Genomic DNA, 20,384 nt, shown 5'->3' with positions numbered 1-20,384 from the left:
CTTAATATATTTTGGTATCAATATATTATATATGAAAATAGCACTTTATCGAGAAAATAACTCGATAAATTACTCGAGTGTATATGATTTACAATTTGCCGTTTAGCAAAAGAACTTTTGCTAAACGACAAACGACAAACCACCGACTTCACAGGAATGATTAGTAGCAATAAATCTCTTTCCTGAGACCAATGTAGTAGAGGCGCACATTTGACCATACCGTATATCAATAACACTTGCAACTCAGTTATTACAATTGTTGAAAGCTGTTATGCTGTGGGCCCAATTGTCCAATTGCTCGTACCACAACATACAATAGGAATAAATATACGTTTGTAGTACAGCTTGAGAGTGCAAGGTTTCAGACGCCAAGAACCGTGGGAAATTCTGATTATTTTCCATGTCAAAGTCTAGATTTCGCTTAGTACATATTTAGCACAGGTAATAAATTGAAGTTTCTTATTTAATATAATTGCTATGTGTTTGCACGAGTTAACTAATTTTATTGATTGTTCTTTAATCTTAATACTTGGAGCTTTATATGTGGAATAATGTTTGTTGTAATGTAATTCAGGCAAAGCAGGAGTAGATTCTTCCGAAAGTTTCAATCGAACTAATCGACGGAAAAAATGTCGCAACGGATGTGGATCCGAAAGTGCAAAGCTTGTAGTTGATTTGTACCGGCTTGTTGATGTCTGATTTAATTTAGAACGTCAACGGGAATGTCGAGAACGTGAAAAATTTTTTCTTCATTTTTGCATGTTCTCAACATTCCTATTAACGTTCTGCAATCTTCTTCGGTTTAGATATAAGATTATATGCTTTCACTGCCTGTTTCTGCCAAAGCAGTCTAAAATGAAGTTTTATTTATTTATTTTGTTTTTCAATTTTCTTATAGATAATGACTGGAAAAAATGGTTACACTTCGGATTTTTCAAATCGGTCCAGCAGAACTGGAGTTGTCACAAAATGGGGCGACGCCAGCTAGTCACTGCACAGTGAAGAGTAATAAAACAGGTGGAAACTGATACTCGCTTTCGCAGCTGACTGAGTGGTGGTGGATGAAGTAGCTACTTGTGTCACCCCATATTGTGACATTCTTCTAGTCCAAAACTAACTGGATGCTCATAAAATTTTACGAATTACTTTTGTTATGTTTTAAAATAAACCCACCAAGGTGGGACTACAAAAATACGCCTGTAGGCCCATTGTATTGCTCCCCTCCACGGTAATCTTTAGTAAAAGGCGAAAGATTATCACGTTTGAAAGGAAACCTGAGCTACCGAATATTTCACTCTGAGCGTGGCCAATCATATCAATATGAGGTAGAAATTGGTGTATTCTACAAAATTCTATAATTAAAAGTAATTTAAATACTCTTCCAAAGATTAGAAGATATATCCTACTTAATATATTTTGGTTTCAATATATTATATATGTAAATAGCACTTTATCCAGTAAAATTACTCGATAAATTACTCGAGTGTATATTATTTACAATTTGTCGTTGAGCAAAACATCTTTTGCTAAACGACAAACGACAAACCACCGACTTCACAGGAATGATTAGTAGAAATAAGTCTCTTTCCTGAGACCAATGTAGTAGAGCCGCACATTTGACCATACTGTATATCAATAACACTTGCATCTCAGTTATTACAATTGTTGAAAGCTGTTATGCTGTGGGCCCAATTGTCCAATTGCTCGTACCACAACATACAATAGGAATAAATATACGTTTGTAGTACAGCTTGAGAGTGGAAGGTTTCAGACGCCAAGAACCGTGGGAAATTCTGATTATTTTCCATGTCAAAATCTAGATTTCGCTTAGTACATATTTAGCACAGGTAATGAATTGAAGTTTCTTATCTGATATAATTGCTATGTGTTTGTTCGAATTAACTAATTTTATTGATTGTTCTTTAATCTTAATACTTGGAGCTTTATATGTGGAATAATGTTTGTTGTAATGTAATTCAGGCAAAGCAGGAGTAGATTCTTCAGAAAGTTTCAATCGATCTAATCGACGGAAAAAATGTCGCAACGGATGTGGATCCGAAATTGCAAAGCTTGTAGTTGATTTGTACCGGCTTGTTGATGTCTGATTTAATTTAGAACGTCAACGGGAATGTCGAGAACGTGAAAGTTTTTTTCTTCATTTTTGCATGTTCTCAACATTCCTGTTAATGTTCTGCAATCTTCTTCGGTTCAGATATAAGATTATTCGCTTTCATTTCCTGTTTCTGCCAAAGCAGTCTAAAATGAAGTTTTATTTATTATTTATTTATTTTGTTTTTCTTATAGATAATGACTGGAAAAAATGGATACACTTCGGATTTTTCAAATCGGTCCAGCAGAACTGGAGTTGTCACAAAATCGGGCGACGCCAGCTAGTAAATGCACAGTGAAGTGTAATAAAACAGGTGGAAACTGATTCTCGCTTCCGCAGCTGACTGAGTGGTGGTGGATGAAGTAGCTACTTGTGTCACCCCATTATGTGACATACGTCTAGTTCGAAACTAACTGGATGCACATAAAACTTTACATATTTCTATTGTTATGTTTTTAAATAAACCCACCAAGTGGGACTACAAAAATACGCCTGTAGGCCCATTGTATTGCTCCCCTGCACGGTAATCTTTAGTAAAAGGCGAAAGATTATCACGTTTGAAAGGAAACCTGAGCTACCGAATATTTCACTCTGAGCGTGGCCAATCATATCAATATGAGGTAGAAATTGGTGTATTCTACAAAATTCTATAATTAAAAGTAATTTAAATACTCTTCCAAAGATTAGAAGATATATCCTACTTAATATATTTTGCTATGAATATATTATATATGTAAATAGCACTTTATCGAGAAAAATTACTCGATAAATTACTCGAGTGTATATTATTTACAATTTGTCGTTTAGCAAAACATCTTTTGATTCAATGACTTCACAGGAATGATTAGAAGCCATAAGTCTCTTTCCTGAGACCAATGTAGTAGAGCTGCACATTTGACCATACTGTATATCAATAACGCTTGCAACTCAGTTATTACAATTGTTGAAAGCTGTTATGCTGTGGGCCCAATTGGCCAATTGCTCGTAGCATAACATACAATAGGAATAAATATACGTTTGTAGTACAGCTTGAGAGTGGAAGGTTTCAGACCCCAAGAACCGTTGGAAATTCGGATTATTTTCCATGTCAAAATCTAGATTTCGCTTAGTACATATTTAGCACAGGTAATGAATTGAAGTTTCTTATCTGATATAATTGCTATGTGTTTGTTCGAGTTAACTAATTTTATTGATTGTTCTTTAATCTTAATACTTTGAGCTTTATATGTGGAATGATGTTTGTTGTAATGTAATTAAGGCAAAGCAGGAGTAGATTCTTCAGAAAGTTTCAATCGATCTAATCGACGGAAAAAATGTCGCAACGGATGTGGATCCGAAATTGCAAAGCTTGTAGTTGATTTGTACCGGCTTGTTGATGTCTGATTTAATTTAGAACGTCAACGGGAATGTCGAGAACGTGAAAGTTTTTTTCTTCATTTTTGCATGTTCTCAACATTCCTGTTAATGTTCTGCAATCTTCTTCGGTTTAGATATAAGATTATTCGCTTTCATTTCCTGTTTCTGCCAAAGCAGTCTAAAATGAAGTTTTATTTATTATTTATTTATTTTGTTTTTCGATTTTCTTTTAGATAATGACTGGAAAAAATGGTTACGCTTCGGATTTTTCATTCCGGTCCAGCAGAACTGGAATTGTCACAAGATGGGGCGACGCCAGCTAGTCACTGCACAGTGAAGAGTAATTAAACAGTAGGAAACTGATACTCGCTTTCGCAGCTGACTGAGTGGTGGTGGATGAATTAGCTACTTCTGTCACCCCACATTGTGACATACTTCTAGTCCAAAACTAACTGGATGCTCATAAAATTTTACATATTTCTTTTGTTATGTTTTTAAATAAACCCACCAAGTGGGACTACAAAAATACGCCTGTAGGCCCATTGTATTGCTCCCCTCCACGGTAATCTTTAGTAAAAGGCGAAAGATTATCACGTTTGAAAGGAAACCTGAGCTACCGAATATTTCACTCTGAGCTTGGCCAATCATATCAATATGAGGTGGGAATTGGTGTATTCTACAAAATTCTATAATTAAAACTAATTTAAATACTCTTCCAAAGATTAGAAGATATATCCTACTTAATATATTTTGGTATCAATATATTATATATGTAAATAGCACTTTATCGCGTAAAATTACTCGATAAATTACTCGATTGTATATTATTTACAATTTGTCGTTTAGCAAAACATCTTTTGATCCACCGACTTCACAGGAATGATTAGAAGCAATAAGTCTCTTTCCTGAGACCAATGTAGTAGAGTCGCTCATTTAACCATACTGTATATCAATAACACTTGCAGCTCAGTTATTACACTTGTTGAAATCTGTTATGCTGTGGGCACAATTGTCCCATTGCTCCCAGCATAACATACAATAGGAATAAATATACATTTGTAGGTACAGCTTGATAGTGGAAGGTTTCAGACCCCAAGAAGCTTTGGAAATTCTGATTATTTTCCCTGTCAAAATCTTGATTTTGCTTAGTACATGTAATGAATTGAAGTTTGTTTTCTAATATAATTCTAATATTCTAATAATTTTCTAATATTAATTGTTACGTATTATTAATATATACATTAGGACCCGGATAAGGTGTTTCCGAGGGAGTGGAGGTTTAGAACTTCTTACGAGGATGACCTGAGGTTATGAAATACTCTATTAGCTACTCAAATAAATATGATTTGGTATCGTATGAGATTTTTCTGGCGCATTAGGAACAATGGCTGTTATGCGCCAAGGCAAGGTAAAAATAGAATCTTGTAACTTTGAAAAAGTTAACTGATTCTATTTAGAATAGAGTGTCTGTATTCTATAATTCTAAATTTCTATAATTGTATATAATACAGTATATGTACATGATATATTAGCTATATAATAACGGTGTAAATACATCATAGTTAACCCATATATTTGAGCTACGATTGTAGCGTAGAAGGCATCGTTCTAATTGTATCTCATAATGTGGTTGCCTGCACAACAAGATAGCTACTATTCAATTACTTCAAATAAATAATGCTTCTCTAGTAGAGAAGACTACTGTTATTTATTTTCAGCGTACCACCACCCAGACGATCGTTTCGAAGCTTTTTGGCTTCGTCATCAGTGGGCGGGTAGGTAATACAATATGCCATCTCATTTGCGAAGTTATATCCACATTATGAGAGATGCCAGAAGGGTGTGGTGGTAATGTATTTGGAAAATTAAATGCACTAGGCATAATCCTTATGGGTTTTGATAATGTGGATATAACTTCTCTCATAATGTGGATATAACTTCGCAACTGAGATGGCATATTGTATTACCTACCCGCCCACTGATGACGAAGCCAAAAAGCTTCGAAACGATCGTCTGGGTGGTGGTACGCTGAAAATAAATAACAGTAGTCTTCTCTACTAGAGAAGCATTATTTATTTGAAGTAATTCAATAGTAGCTATCTTGTTGTGAAGGCAACCACATTATGAGATACAATTAAAACGATGCATTCTACGCTACAATCGTAGCTCAAATCTATGGGTTAACTATGGTGTATTTACACTGTTATTATATAGTTAATTATCAAAACCCATAAGGATTATGCCTAGTGCATTTAATTTTCCAAGTACATGATATATATATATATATATTGTATGTATAGAATACATACAGTATATTACAGTAAGTTGTAAAAAAGTAAAAACAGCTGACACCTTGTCATTGTCGTATAAAATCTGACTGAGTGTATGAGGCTCAGTCAGATGGTTAAAATTAGTAAAACGAGTATTGCTAAAATCTAGTCGGTTAAAATGTGTCTGATAGATAAAGCCATGCCCCAGGACTCACATATAGGAAGGTCATCAGCCCTCAGCAAAAGCGAATGTGTCAGATGATTGTGTCCTATGTGGGTCCGTGCAAGAACAACTTCCTCCTTACGATTCCTGCGCAGAGATAGATTGTTGTTGTTTGGTTTTTAGGAGCATTAGCAACTAAGGCCATATTGCTCGGGGATATGCGGTGGTCATTCCTTGACCTTTCCGCATCCTTCGTATTTGGTGGTGACGGGCTCGAACCCCAGTCTAATCAAGAAGCGCGTGTTACACACTGCTGCTCCTTCCCACCTGGCTACGGAGGCGCCGCAGAGATAGAGACTACCAATAAATTGCATCAGATAAAGCCTGTAATTGAACCGTTTTCTGTCTATTCCACGAATCTTGCCCCTGGGTGTGAATCTTTTTGTGTATTATTTGCTTGTAGTCTGCATAAGTGCCTGACAGGCAGCGATTATTATTGAGAATTGCTGATTTGGCTGCGGTGTCAGCCAAATAATTTTTAATTATTTGGCTGACACCGCAGCCAAATCAGCAATGTGGCTGGGAATCCAGCAGAAAAGGATATCGTAATCACGTTCATGGAGAGTGTGGGTTTTCTGCTGAGCTTGAGACAGAATTGGGTGAGGATTATACCTCACCGATAACAAAGCCTGCAAGATGCTCAAAGAATCCTAATATAAAAAGAACCGTTGGTGCTGGCCTTTACTAATATGATCCAAGGGTAACTTTAGCGTGCAGTTCTGCAGTGAATCTGCTCTGATACGGTGGTGTCTGTAAAGGCAGCAACAGATCCTCCATATGATTCCGAATTCGAGCCGTCTGTGTAAAACTGGCACGAAGTCAGAATGTTCAGCTCTGTGTGCGGAATAAAGCTGCAGGTAGACAGATGATGGAGTGTCCGACTTTCCCCAGTTTTTAAGAGAAAAATAAAAATGAAATGATATACTGTACATAGATAAGTTAAAGATAATTTTTAAGTATTATTTCAGAATTAATTTATAAATATTTTACATATTTTACTCTGCCTATGGGAAACATTTTGATGATTTATTGAAAACTCCACTGGCCTGGTGGTCGTGCGGAGTATAAACCATAACATTTTTTTTTTTAAATCACCTACCGAAGCAGGTGAAATGGCTTCGTTTCTGTTATATCTCATATTGTGAATGCCTTCACAACAAGTTGTCCTGATATTGAACTACTTCAAATAAGGTAGTTCAATATCACTTCGACAGTGAATTCTCGAATAGGCAACACTTCGCCAGGGGATTCTCGGCTGTTACCACCAGCCCTGGGTGGTGCTATCCGCCATACAGCCTGAAAACAGTAGTTTGTTCCTTTGTAATAGGCGAACTTGAAGTATTTTTTTTTTATTATTGTTTTTGCTAAATGAAAAACAGAATCATTCACAGATAAACGAGAGAAACAGTGAATACCTAATGAAGCTATGAAAAGGAAGTATGTGTTTATTGAAATCATAGATACGTGTTAATTAAAAAAATAAGAAGAAAATTTAAAAGACTCAAAATTATACTAATGCCATTTGATTTTATTTAAAATCAAATATAAAGGTTAGGAGCGTTATCTTAGGCGAGGCTAGAGGGATTTAAACTGTTGCAAATTCGTAATGAGCAACCTTTGCCTTCACAGAGAGTTACTCTAGTAGTGAACTAGAGTAACACTACTAGAGAGTTACTCTAGTAGTGAACTCTAGTAGTGACGTGGTTTCTTTATTCACCTCGATTCCCGTCCAACAGGCCGTGCACTGCGCCAAAAGGCTCCTTGAGAGCGACTTAAGCCTCCAATCCAGGACGTCACTATCCACTGATGACATCTGTACCGCCCTCAACCTATGCCTCTCTAGCAGCATCTTCACCTTTGAAGACTCACTCTACAAACAAGTACATGGCACTGCTATGGGTGCCCCTGTCAGTTCCGTAGTAGCTAACATCGCCATGGAAGATCTGGAGAAGCAGATACACCAGAACCCACCTACACCTATTACAACGTGGTGTAGATATGTCGACGATATTTTTACCATAATACCACGTGGTTCTGAAACGGTACTACTAGAATACCTCAACTCTCTATCCAATTTCATCAAGTTTACCGTAGAATCAGAGGTGGACGGTTCGCTCCCGTTTCTGGACGTGCTAGTGCATCGCGTAGGCCCACATCTAGAGACCTCAGTATACCGCAAACCCATGTGGTGCGGTCGATTCACCAACTACGGGTCCGGCCACGCTCCAAGCCATCTCAATAGCACTGCCCGCACCCTGTTCTCCAGGGCCTGGAGCCATTCCAGCACCGACACAATTAGACGCAACGAGATCTCCCGTGTGAAGGCGGACTTAACCAGATGCGGTTATCCATCCCATGTACTAAACAGATGCTTGTTACAGGCACAAGAACTTACTTCCAACCCAAGACCTCCGAAGCAAGTCGGCATATCATCCGCCTACATTCCGTACTATCCAGGAGTGTCAGGACGTATCTCGAAGATCCTGAGAAGTTACAACATAAAATGTGTACAATTACCAGGTAGGAACCTACGTTCACTTGTCTCCAGTGTGAAGACCCCTGTCACACCTGTCTTACGCAGCAATGTAGTGTACCGTATCACCTGTAGGGCCTGTAACAGTTGCTACGTAGGTGAGACATCGAGACGTCTCCAGGATCGCCTCACGGAACACGACAGAGCAATCCGGCTTGCCGAAACTGACCAGTCCGCGCTTGCAGAACATTTTTGGGCTACCAACCACGATCTTGACCCCAAGCGCGACTTTGAGATAGTGGACCACGCGCGACACTTTCGCCACCGCCTATGGCTAGAGTCACTAAACATAATGAACAACCCTAAGGCATTAAATCGCCAGAAAGGCATGCGTATACATCCAATCCTGGAGACAACCGTTTTATTGATGGATGATCACTGGCGCAAGGCAGCACACGTCCGTGCTACAACAATGACGAATGAGTAACGTGCCACACTTTGCTTGTAATGTATTCAAAAAATTCTGTCAGTTGAGAAAGGGACACGAGTTCCGAAAGCTTCTGGAAATATTTTATTTTATTTTATTTTACTGGGTATACTTTAAATAAATATCTGTTAAACTATGGACCCCAGTACTCCAGGCCCATTTGTCACTAATCTAGTACGTACTAAGATCGAGAAGCATGGTAATCAAATGAACAGAGAGAGAGAGAGATTTAAAAACAAGACTAAACAAGCTAAAAGAACAGAGGAAGCAGCAGTTTGTTAAACGAGGAAATGTTGAGAGTCAAACCGAACCGATGTGAAACTTGCTGAATATTTGCAAAACAAGGAAAACAGGATTAGCTGCTAAATAGCTGGTACGAAGTGATAGGAAAAAGGAGAATCTATGTTTGCAATTAATGACATCCTAGACAAAAAAGGTATCGTGTGTCAGCCTCCTGGAATTCGAAAGAGAGTCTAAATAGTTACAGAAAACCCTCATGACGATGACCAGAACTGAGCTGCTTCCTGTTATTTAAGCTAATTCTTTTACATTAAAAATTGATAGAATAAGGCAAAGTTGCTCTTCAACCAAAACAGATGTACATTTTATTTTTATAAATACAATGAAAGCACATTCAGAGTGTAACTTAAAAGAAAAAGTCCTCTGAAAAAATAAAGATATTTTAATTTGAAACCGTGGGTAAGTACGTATTAAGAGTTTTAACGAGACCCTTGAGATTTTTCTCGATAGTTTTCCGGTTCCCCCACTGAGCCCATTGCTCCCTAACTGTGAAAGTGAACCGCTTATTATATAAGCTGAATTTAATTTTTTTTAAATATTTTTTGTTTTTATTTTTTTGGAAGTGTGTAAAAAATATTCCTGACAATTTGTTTTTGAAAAAAGTGTGTCCACAGTGGACAGAAGATTTTCACCAGTCTGGATCAGAGGGAAATGCTTTCAGAAATTCTTTCAGTGAATGCTAATTCGTGACGAAACGTGGCCCACTTCACTCCATTGTCAAATAACGCCTAGAATCGAGTACACCCAAGAGACTTTTCACCATCAAGGTGTCTTTTCAGATGCGTAAGGAATAATGTGTGTCAATTTTCTGTCACTAAATTCGACAGTCAATGTGCAATATTATAATAATCTGTTATTCAACGCTGTACGCCAAGTAATTCACAAAAGAATGGACAGAAAACTTTCAAAGTAGATTATCCTGCTCAGAAATCATGAATCATCCTTCTTACAGCTAGGTACTGGCCCTCAGTTATCTTCATTTCTTGGAAAGTATGAAAATACATTGTGCTGCCACTTTATTAGGTTCACCTACCTAGTAGCGTGTTGAGTCTCCTTTAGCCTTCAGAACAGCCTGAATTCGTCTAGGCATGGATTGAGCAAGATGCTGAAAACGTTGTGCAGGATTGGAGTACCATGCAGACATGAGTGTGTCACGCAGTTCCTTGAAATTCGACGGAGGTGTAGGCCTGGGGCGAACAGCCCTTTCCAGCTCATCCCAAAGATGTTCAATAGGATTGAGATCCACGGAATGAGCGGGCCACTGTAGCAAAGAAAAGTCATTGTCATGTTCCTGGAATCATTCCATAGTGATTCGGGCTTTGTGCACTGGCGCATTATCCTGCTGGAAGTAACCATCTGACTAAGCATAAATTGTCAACATGAACGGATGCACTTGGTCAGCAACGATGTTTAGGTACGATGTGGCATTAAGACGTAAATCTGTGGATATCAATGGATATCCATAACACTGCCCCCACTACCTTGCACAGTAGTCGTCAGACATGACGAGTCCATGGATTCATGTTGTTTTCGCCAAATTCTGAGCCTTCCAACAACATGATTAACCAGGAACTTCGACTCGTCAGACCAAGCAACTGTTTTCCAATCCTAGGTAGTCCAGTGCTGGTGTTGCTATGCCCACAAGAGGCGTGCTCTCTTGCTCTTCATTGATAAAAAAGGTACTAGATGTGGCCGTCAGCTGTTGTATCCCATTCGCGACAAAGAGCGACTAGTTGTCCGTTGCGATATTTTGTTCTGCGCACCAAAGTTATATTCTGACGTGATGTGCGACATTTTGGCCCGTCCGTTTGCTTGCACAATTGTAGCCACCCTCTTCTGACCTCTCTCATTAACAAGCGATTTTTTTCCACAGGAGTGTCGTTGAGAGGATGTTTTCTGTTCGTTGCACCATTCTCGATACACCCTTGAAACTGTGGTGCGTGAAAAGTTCAGGAGAACTGCCGTTTTCAGAGATGCTTTGTCCAGCACGTCTTGCACCTACTACCATGCCACGTTCGAAGTCCCTTAGATCATTCCTTTTCCCCATTCTTGCTACGGTTTGTACGCTTAACTGATACTATAAAGGTTGTTCTGTTGCATTTATATCCACAACTGTGGTCATGTGACTTGCAACCTTGTGGGGAAAAACCATTTGTGTGCACAGCAGGGGTGTACCTAATAATAATATGGAGCACATTTATTGTATATCTGTGAGGAATTCCAAACGGATGAAGAATTCAACACCGTGAGCCACTCAAGAATTCAATCCTTGAATGGCTCCATGATCAGGTTACATCTTTCTAAATTGCCAGCACCAGTGTCTTATCACGATGAGGGAATGATCATGACAAACAACGGCCTTGAAAAGGAGTGACAGTATGATAATTGAGGTAAATGTCATTCTTACAAATAAACTAAGGCCTATGCCAACTTCGAACCATCCCTGTTAAAAAGAGAGATAGAACTTTTCTAAAGAGACCCAAGTCGCACTACAGCACACTGGTCCACGATAGAATTTCTAAACTATTTTGCAGACACAGCAGTACTTGAATTGCCCTCTAACGATCATTTTGATCAAAGGTTTATCACTGTGAGAGTTTAATGAAAATGTCTGTACTTTTCATATATATAAAAGCATTTGGACTATTTTGTCCACTTATACGGTTTTTTTTTTTCCTTTTCGATCAGGTGATTTTAAACTGCAATGAATATTGCAATGGTCTTAGTACTCATAATAGAGCAACCCACTATACCGTGAGTTGGCCAGATATCGCACTACTTTAAAACAGATGGCATGACCTTGGTTAATCAGCTATTATGATGTAAAGAAGTGGTGAAAACAATTAAACAGATAGACGAAACAAATAAATGAGAGATTAGCTTTGGCAATTAGTTATACAGGAGTTTGCTCTATTGTGACCATCGAAATGTTCACAGCTTTAGAATTATACAGGCGCTTGCTTTGTTTCTGAGGTACTAAAACCATTACAACATTCACAGGATTCATCACCGTTCCGCCTTTCCTTTCTTATTCGATGCGTGTTTCGTAATAGACAATCCAGTCATTGTCTTTCACCCTCCACTTCGAAATTTTATGGACAACCGCTCAATCAGTATTAAGTCATCTGACTACATCTGATCGAAACTGAGTAGCCTCCCAATCACTCTCCAGCGCGAACAGTCAAGCAAAAGGTTACTTTTAGCCATTCTTAACACATTGGAAACTCTGACGTTACCGGATGGTTTACCAAACGAGGAATAAACTCACTTTCCTTCCTACTCTGTTATAAAGTATGGTTGCTGGATAGGTTACATTACCCTAGAGTGAGACCACATTAATTGGTAGGCGGTCTATGGAATTAGCACCACTTTTTAGGTGGGTACTGATCCGTTCACTGCATACATGAAAAATACGTTACAAAAATGGATGTAGTAATGTCAGAACGGCCACTGCTGAGCGTTGAAATAGAGGTGCTGTTTAAAATTACTGTTGCGAACTCCAAATGCATGCCCATCCCCAACGATATAGCTATCCCGGCAGGTGATCGATTAGTAACCTCACGTATGATGCCAATCAGTTTGTTTGCTCTACCATAATATTACAAAAACAAATATCGGGATGAAAATTCTTTACCTGAGCCACTGTCTTCCATTAAGAAAGGAATGTGGTGGCGGGATAAAGATCGTGAGTTATAATAAGGTCAGACTGGTCAGGATGTGAACTCGTAAAACGAGTTCTGTCTCGATGGAGAAGAAATCGACGCTGTTCGAAAGCTGTAAAGCAAAATCGCTTCTCGATACACTCTTACAAGTTTTAAAACTAGTCGAGAGACTTCTTCACAGAGCTCTTGGGGATTTAAAAACCAGAGGAAAGTGAGAAAACAGTGCGTAATTTATTATGTTCTTTTTTCATTTTAATTTTGAGAAATTCACAGACGTTGTAAAATGCTAACTGCTTTGTGTCAGTGCAATAATAAAGTTATAAATGATGATTTGACTTTCCAAAAAAAAAGGAAACTTTTACCTTATATAGAATCAATCCAAACTGTGTTTCCATGAGAACAAATCCCATGTCAGTACATTTGTTAAACTATTTACTAATAGTTCACTAAACAATTAGTAAAAGTTTATACAGTGGAGAAAGCCAAAGTCCCAAGGATGACGTATGATAGATCTTTCGGCCCATAGATTTTACATGACACAAGTATTCAGAAAGATACCTCACTGTGCTTCCAAATTTTCACTTTAATTTCTCCCGAAATCAGGCATTTCTCAGTCGTGCAGGAAATAACCTTTATGGAAGACTCTACCAGATTTTCGTATTTCTGGGATAAACTGACTTCGACATTGAATTCTTTAACAGATGGATTGGCAGACATCGCCCACAGAAAAGTTTGTACTAAAAAATCAAGAACCGCCGTTGATGAACTGGAGGAAATTATTAGGGAAGTGACTGGTGGTGTATTCTTCTGGGCTTTCTTTCATATGCAGAAGAAAAAGCTGGGATCAGATTGAGAAAGACTATTGGGAGCTGCTGCCTGTGCTGAAATTTGAATTTGTGCAAAGTAGGTGGAATAAACTTGTCTAATGAACATTGGTTGATTAAATCTTTCCTGTTGTAGAGTAGTCTGTCTGCGCGGTGATTATCACCTGGGAATTTAATACTGGACAAACGCAGATGAGAAATAATTGTCGTTGCTCCTCAAAAACACAGCGTGGTAGTGATTGGAGAGGTGGATGGCTGGTGTCGATGTTTAGTAATCTGGCATAGTTTAAGTCATTAGATTTGGAAGGAGTTATTCCATTTGAACAGATGCGATCCGCTGTGTGAGAATGCGATGTTATTTGTAATCAGCAGCCATTTTCTGCAGGTTAATTCCAAGACGCAGCAGTGCCTGTATTTTAGGGAGTGGTTGGGCAGATAGAAAATAATTGCAAAGTTTTAGAGGGTTGTATCTGAGGATTAGTGTGGGGTCAGACCTCGAGGATGGCACAGGACTGTTCTACTCACAGAAATCCCAGATATTCGGGGCATTTATTTATCACTCCTGTGAACATTTTTACCGTAGCCATTAAACTCCTAATGGGAGCCTGGGTTCGTTTAGCTTCTCAGCCATGTCAGTGGTTCTCAATTGAGGGGGACGGCGATGCTCATTTGTGACCCATTTCAGGGTCCAGTATTCACATGCGAACATCGGTTTTTGAAGGAGGGGCGAAGCAGATGCCCAAATTTCAGCAGCGTATAAAATAACGGATAAACAGTGGTTTGAATATATCTGGCATGAAGTAAATAGCCCCCGTGGTAGCACAGTCGCCGTCCTCCCCATACCAGGTGGACAAGACCTGAGTTCGAGTCACATCGATGACCGGAGGAATTTGAGGAAATTTTATGGGCCTTTTTCCGCAAAGTGGCTGAGTTAGTCGGTCTCAGGTGAGGGTATCATGGCTTTTTCTACCGGAAACTCGGGTTTTTCGTCCAGCAAACAGAAAATCGACCTCAGAACATACACGCTTTACACATAATACACACAGCGCAATGTGGCCTTAGTCTCTGATGCTCTAAAACCCTTCAACAACATGAACTAAGTGTTGTTTCGCTCTCGAGCGTAAGGTGAAAAATCGCTTCCAGGTTTTCTGTGTGCGCGTCAAATCTCAACTCGGATCAAAACAGACACCGAGGTCATTATGGCAGGTAACCACTGGGATGAGAGTGCTAGAAACTGTTGGTTGAATTACTGTTGGTGGTTGTTTGAATGAATAAATCATTATTGCAGATTTAGAAGGGTTAAGGTTTAACCGAAAATTGTAAGTTGAAAATGAACTTTCCGACGTTTCAGTTTTCTGAAACCGTGATTATACATCTTCGCGATGGCATCACACTCTCCTTCAATCAAAAAATTTAAATGGCGCTGTTTTTAAGGGCGGCACCCAACTCTATGTGTCAAATGCGATTGGGTACAGTTAGTTAGGGCCACTAACTAACCAAACCCAACATTAATTAATTTCACAGAATGTCAATTCCTACTTATTGATCAAGAATTAAGAGCAGAAATTGAAGGTGTATTCTAAGAAAGTGATGTGTTTGAAACAGTCAATAATATATAAATGAATAAAACCTTAATGGACACACTTATGATGCTGTGAAATTTCTGCTCGTCCTCTGGTTGCACCTTCCCTCCATTGCTGAAGTGATATTTTCCTCTATGAACAATATATAAGGTGTGGAAGTTTCGTACCTTTCTCTGTCTTATCAAAGTGATGTTGAATTAATTTCTGTTGCTTGCATAAACCTTTGTGAAAACGAGGTCGTTAACTAAATGCAGTGACCTAAATGAAACTCATTGAGACACAAAAATGAAAACGTAAGTCTTTTACAGAGCTTCCATCAACATCATCATTTGTTACATACACTTCACATGCAAAAAAGTTTCCTCCTACGATGTCCTTAGAACACATTCCCAAAATAACACAAGTTCACACAGTTCAAGTTTATAGGGGGGGGGGTTAGGTGTGAATCCACTCGAATTTGCATGTAAAATAATTGTGCAGTCTATAAATTTTGAGTCAGATATTGCAAAAAATGTAATTTATCGATTAAAATACAATTTTTAGCTTAAAAGCATCGATAGTTTCTCTAGTAATAGACCATTTTTCTCTGTTAATGACAAATGATTGCTCACCAACAAAATAACATCCAGTCCCTGAACCGACTTCCTTATTCTAAAAGTCACAATCTCCACGAGGAAACCTTTTCTGAAATTTCAAAATGTAATTTTTCCAAGCGTAACTAATGATTCATTTAGTAATAACAATGGGATTTTCTTAGGAAAATAACGCTCTTACCTACTCATTTGATGATAAAACTCACGTTTTGTTCGCCAGTGATGTTCGAAGATAAGGTACAGTGAATTACTCTGCAGTTCTCTCAGTCAATGTAAAATTATGCAACGTTTTCTTAGGTCATATGACTTCGTATCTCTAGATGTTCAAGACAAAGACACACGCATCCAATTCACAATGTTCAGAAACTACACGCGATAATAGTCAGATGGTGAAGCTTTTTTACAGCAAAAAGCAAATCAGTGGACAATATTTCCAAAAGGATGTGTACGGAGCTGATAGTGCAAGTGGGAAGCTACGAAATCCAGCTGTTGAGCAAAGGGAACAAAGACATAAGAAGAAGAAGGATGAGGAAAAGTGGATTTTACGACACGTCATACTCTAGTAATGCTGTCAAAACTGATATTCCTTAACGCGTTGATGACATCAGTTGTCAAGAGAGACATATTCATTCGCTGAGCTGGTACTCCGGTCGTAAATCATCAAAGCGAATATCTCGGATAACGACTGAGTTGTTGATCACGTGCAAAAGTAGATTCGAGAGGAAGACGTACTTTTATTTACAGGGAATATGCGTTGTTTTTTCGCAATGGCGTTAAGCCATAAGGAAATTAGTTGAAAAGTAATAGGTATGCATAAAGAGAGGCGTCAAAGACTACTCCAAAGAGTTAAGACTGTGAGGCGTCAGTGTACTGGCTGTAAACTGCGTTTACTGATTGGTCGGTTTGATGGCTTATACCTTAAGCCGATTCTTCTAGTAAAAAGAAAAAGAAAAACAAACTCTGCAATCCTCTCCCGAGACTGAAATTCGGCTTACGACACTAAAGTTTCCCTCATGGACTCAAATCCAGATCTTTTCTACACTGCCTGGAAGGGCAATGAGTGTGATCAATGTTCCTAGTGGTAAGGGCAGGAGGTTATGATTTCAGAAGAGTATGCATTCGGATCTGGAATGTGCATTGAAAAAGATTGAATTTTCTTGAAAGGATCCAACGAAGGGTGGCCAGTGATGTGGATGATATATTCCTGATGGTGTGAGAGAGAGAGAGAGAGAGAGACATGAACTAGGATGCATACCTACACCCTGGATAAGCTGGATCTCAAAAAAGTAGACGAAGCGAAAGCTTAGTAGAATTTAATGAGGAATTGAGTAAGTATTTATTGTCAGCAATAGGACATGTAACAGTGAGGGATTTGTTTTTCTTTTGCTGTTGCCTTAAAAGCCTGACTTCCTTGCATCATTTGACCTTTAATTCCCAAGATTTTTAAATATATTTGAATAAGTTTTAAGCGAGAAAATATTTGGGGCATTACGTTTTGGGAAGCCTTTGTATAACACTGTATACACACATCTTGAATTAGCTGTAATCAAAAATGTATACAGTACGTATATAAAAATAAAAATCAATAATTCAGGGGTAAAAAAATATTTGTTCACCTTTCTTTGAAGATTGTTTAGACGCTATACAAGCTGGCGTGAGGGAAGTTTTTTATTATAAAAACCAGTTTCCAAGCAAAATTCTGTTTCAAGGACATTCCCTCAACACCTACAAACGGGGTATAATCTGTGTCAAGTTCAAGATGAAGATCACAAAGGTCGTATCTTTCTAAGCGCAGCTAAGGCGCGACCATAAAATTAGTTTCCTCTTAAAGGTCTGTGATCCTGGTCTCTGAGTGGACGGATTTGGATAGAGAGACTCGATGGGGCAAGGTTCTGCTCGTTTTCGTCATTAATCTCGGTAAATATGCAGTCAGGATAATCGGAGAACACCAACTACTTCCGTGTTTGGGGAAGAGCGTACCAGAAAAACAACAAATTTACGTTTTCTTCCTGACTTACAAATTCACTTCACAAATACGTCATTAGCAGTCGAAGGTGCCGGAATTATATTTTTTTAAATAATACCAGAGTGTGGAATTTCTGTAAAGGACTTTGATAATTAAAAAGAGCTGTAGTTTTCAAAATATATAATTTAAATTTTATATATTTGAGTATCTCTAATGCAGGCACAAATAACTGCGCCCCTTGGCCCCAGTTTGCCTTGGTGTTAATTCTTCTGTACGTTAATTCCAACTGAAAAACTCTTTTACTTTCATAACCAACATTTCTAGTTCCGTTTAGGTAAACTTCCCTCTTCCTTAATGCGAACACTGTGCACGAGGAGGTACTTTTATCATTTACTTTTTTGTTAATAGCAAATCAGCTGTGCCGATGTTATTAAGGACACAGTAACGTTTAACGAGACAAATGATCTTGTCCACTGATATAATCGTCCATTTAAAGAATTCATGATTCGGTGAACACAAGGCACGAGTATCTCCATACCGCTATAAATCTGAGCTGATTGATTCGCATATAATTACGATAAATCCTACGTATCTCTTTAAAGGTTAATTTCTTCCTGAACTGATTACAGTATGGCCTGGTGTTATGCAACTGTAAGTTTAAGACGCTCAAGCTCACTTCGACATTGTTTATTGAGAAAAAAAAGACTTTCCTCCTTCTAAGGAAATAAAAAACATCTATTCTACAACCCAAGCCCCTAAGTACCCTAAGTAGACCCTACAGTAATTTCGCATGGAAAAAGAAAAAATTAAAAGTCAAGATTTGCTGAAAGAAGTGCTATTTTTCCTTAATGCAAATGATAACCTATGACCATCTACTCGCGAGGGCGACAAGGAAGCGCATTATTGAATCCAGTAATTTGGAATGTCGGCCAAACACATTATAACTGTGCAGAAGTCCTCATCTGACGGGTAAAAAGTAAGCCGTACTTTACACAGCAAATGCGATGTAGAGGTCAGCAGCTCATCGACTTTTTGTGTAATTAAAATGCACTTAGAGAGCTTCCCCTCGATTTCAGGGTTCATTTTCATCTGTGTTTAACAAGAACAGCAACAAACATGCAGGCACAAATTTCAATTTGGCTGTGCAAAGAGAGATTAAAAATCATTCTCTGTCTGGAATATCAGTTAAATTCTGGAAAGCCAGATCAGTAGACTTGAAAAATGATACGCCAGAAACAACAGTAGGAGCAGTTTTAGTGACTATTGTGGATCGCATCTGCACCGACTACGATTATGGTATGGTTTATGGTCCCCAGCAACCGCTAGAATCATATTTCGCACTTTAGCTCCATCAATAAAATCAAAGTATCGATGAACTGTTGCGGAATCAGTAGCCACTCTTGTCCAAGTGTTGCTTCTAGCTGATTAATGTTTCACTGGACAGTCCGGACAAGATGTAGTGTTTCCCTAGGGCGTCTCAGGCTTTTTCAGTGGGCGCCTCCGTAGCCAGGTGGGAAGGAGCAGCAGTGCGTAGCACACGCTTCTTGATTAGACCGGGGTTCGAGCCCGTCACCACCAAATACGGAGGATGCGGAAAGGTCAGGGAATGACCACCGCATATCCTGGAGCAATATGGCCTTAGTTGCTAATGCTCCAAAAAACCAAATAACAACAAACAAATAACAAGCTTTTTCAGTGGAATTAAAGTCAGGGGTGCGTATTATTGACCAAATGTTCCCTGCGGATTCGGCGTTATCATCCATCAGAACGAACTTTTCGTCTACAGTACCAACTCCGGGGTCCCTTTCCTGATTATGCGAAGATTTCTACGACCATAGAGGTTACTATCATCTCATTTACTGACTGACTTCCTTTACGTACCCAAGATTGTTTTGACTTTCTCTTTCAAGTCATACTACGACCGCCAAAAATCGGACTACTGGCTACAACCTGGGCACATTTATGAAGGTTATATGACGTCATTACACATCATTCCAATTACGATGTTTGAGGGCTCACAACCTTCTGGCCCTACGATGTCGAGCACTTAATGGAACACACAACCACACGTTCCGCTGCTGCAAAGTGTCCCGGTAATTGGGTAGCGTTCAAGCATTGATTGAGACAGAGAGGAGAGAGAAAGAGAGAGAATGTCTACGACTCTGATGTGAACATTTACCAGCCTTCTAGGTTTCATAGAACCGGTTCCATAGCCTGCTGGTGATATTTTCTTACACACCAATCATTCCTCAACGCGGCTGTTCTGACTGTCATCCATCAGAACGAATTGATTCATGATTGATGTATGAATGAAGACATTTATACTTTATCCAATCTTCGGAAGACTCCATGAGTGTAAAACGCAAGTAAATCCGTCTGATATATCATCAGACGATAACAGGTCGTCTGTTCTCCGCTGCAGCTTTAGTTCACGAATGAGATGCGTCTTTTTTTTTCTTTTTTTTTTTATGTAAACCCCAAACACGAGAGGTGTTGGAACCTATAGTACTTAGTACCGTGCATGGGTTGCAGGTTGA

The 20,384-nt window shown here is 38.8% G+C and overlaps 3 non-coding genes across 3 annotated transcripts; all 3 read right to left on the bottom strand.

Annotated features, from left to right (window-relative positions):
* Positions 1 to 1,166: 1,166 nt before the first annotated feature.
* On the bottom strand, positions 1,167 to 1,282 carry LOC150088000 (U5 spliceosomal RNA). Its single transcript, XR_016546839.1, has one exon. It is a non-coding gene; the product is annotated as a U5 spliceosomal RNA (small nuclear RNA).
* Positions 1,283 to 2,572: 1,290 nt separating this feature from the next.
* Positions 2,573 to 2,687, bottom strand: LOC150087999 (U5 spliceosomal RNA). The gene has a single exon (XR_016546815.1). It is a non-coding gene; the product is annotated as a U5 spliceosomal RNA (small nuclear RNA).
* A 1,280-nt stretch (positions 2,688 to 3,967) lies between these two features.
* Positions 3,968 to 4,082, bottom strand: LOC150087998 (U5 spliceosomal RNA). The gene has a single exon (XR_016546840.1). It is a non-coding gene; the product is annotated as a U5 spliceosomal RNA (small nuclear RNA).
* Positions 4,083 to 20,384: the final 16,302 nt, after the last annotated feature.

The sequence above is a fragment of the Mastigoproctus giganteus genome, chromosome 3 (genome assembly GCF_048544385.1).
Source record: "Mastigoproctus giganteus isolate SK-2022 chromosome 3, ASM4854438v1, whole genome shotgun sequence".
NCBI classification, from domain to species: Eukaryota; Metazoa; Arthropoda; class Arachnida; order Uropygi; family Thelyphonidae; genus Mastigoproctus; species Mastigoproctus giganteus.
This window is presented reverse-complemented; position numbering and strand designations above follow the sequence as displayed.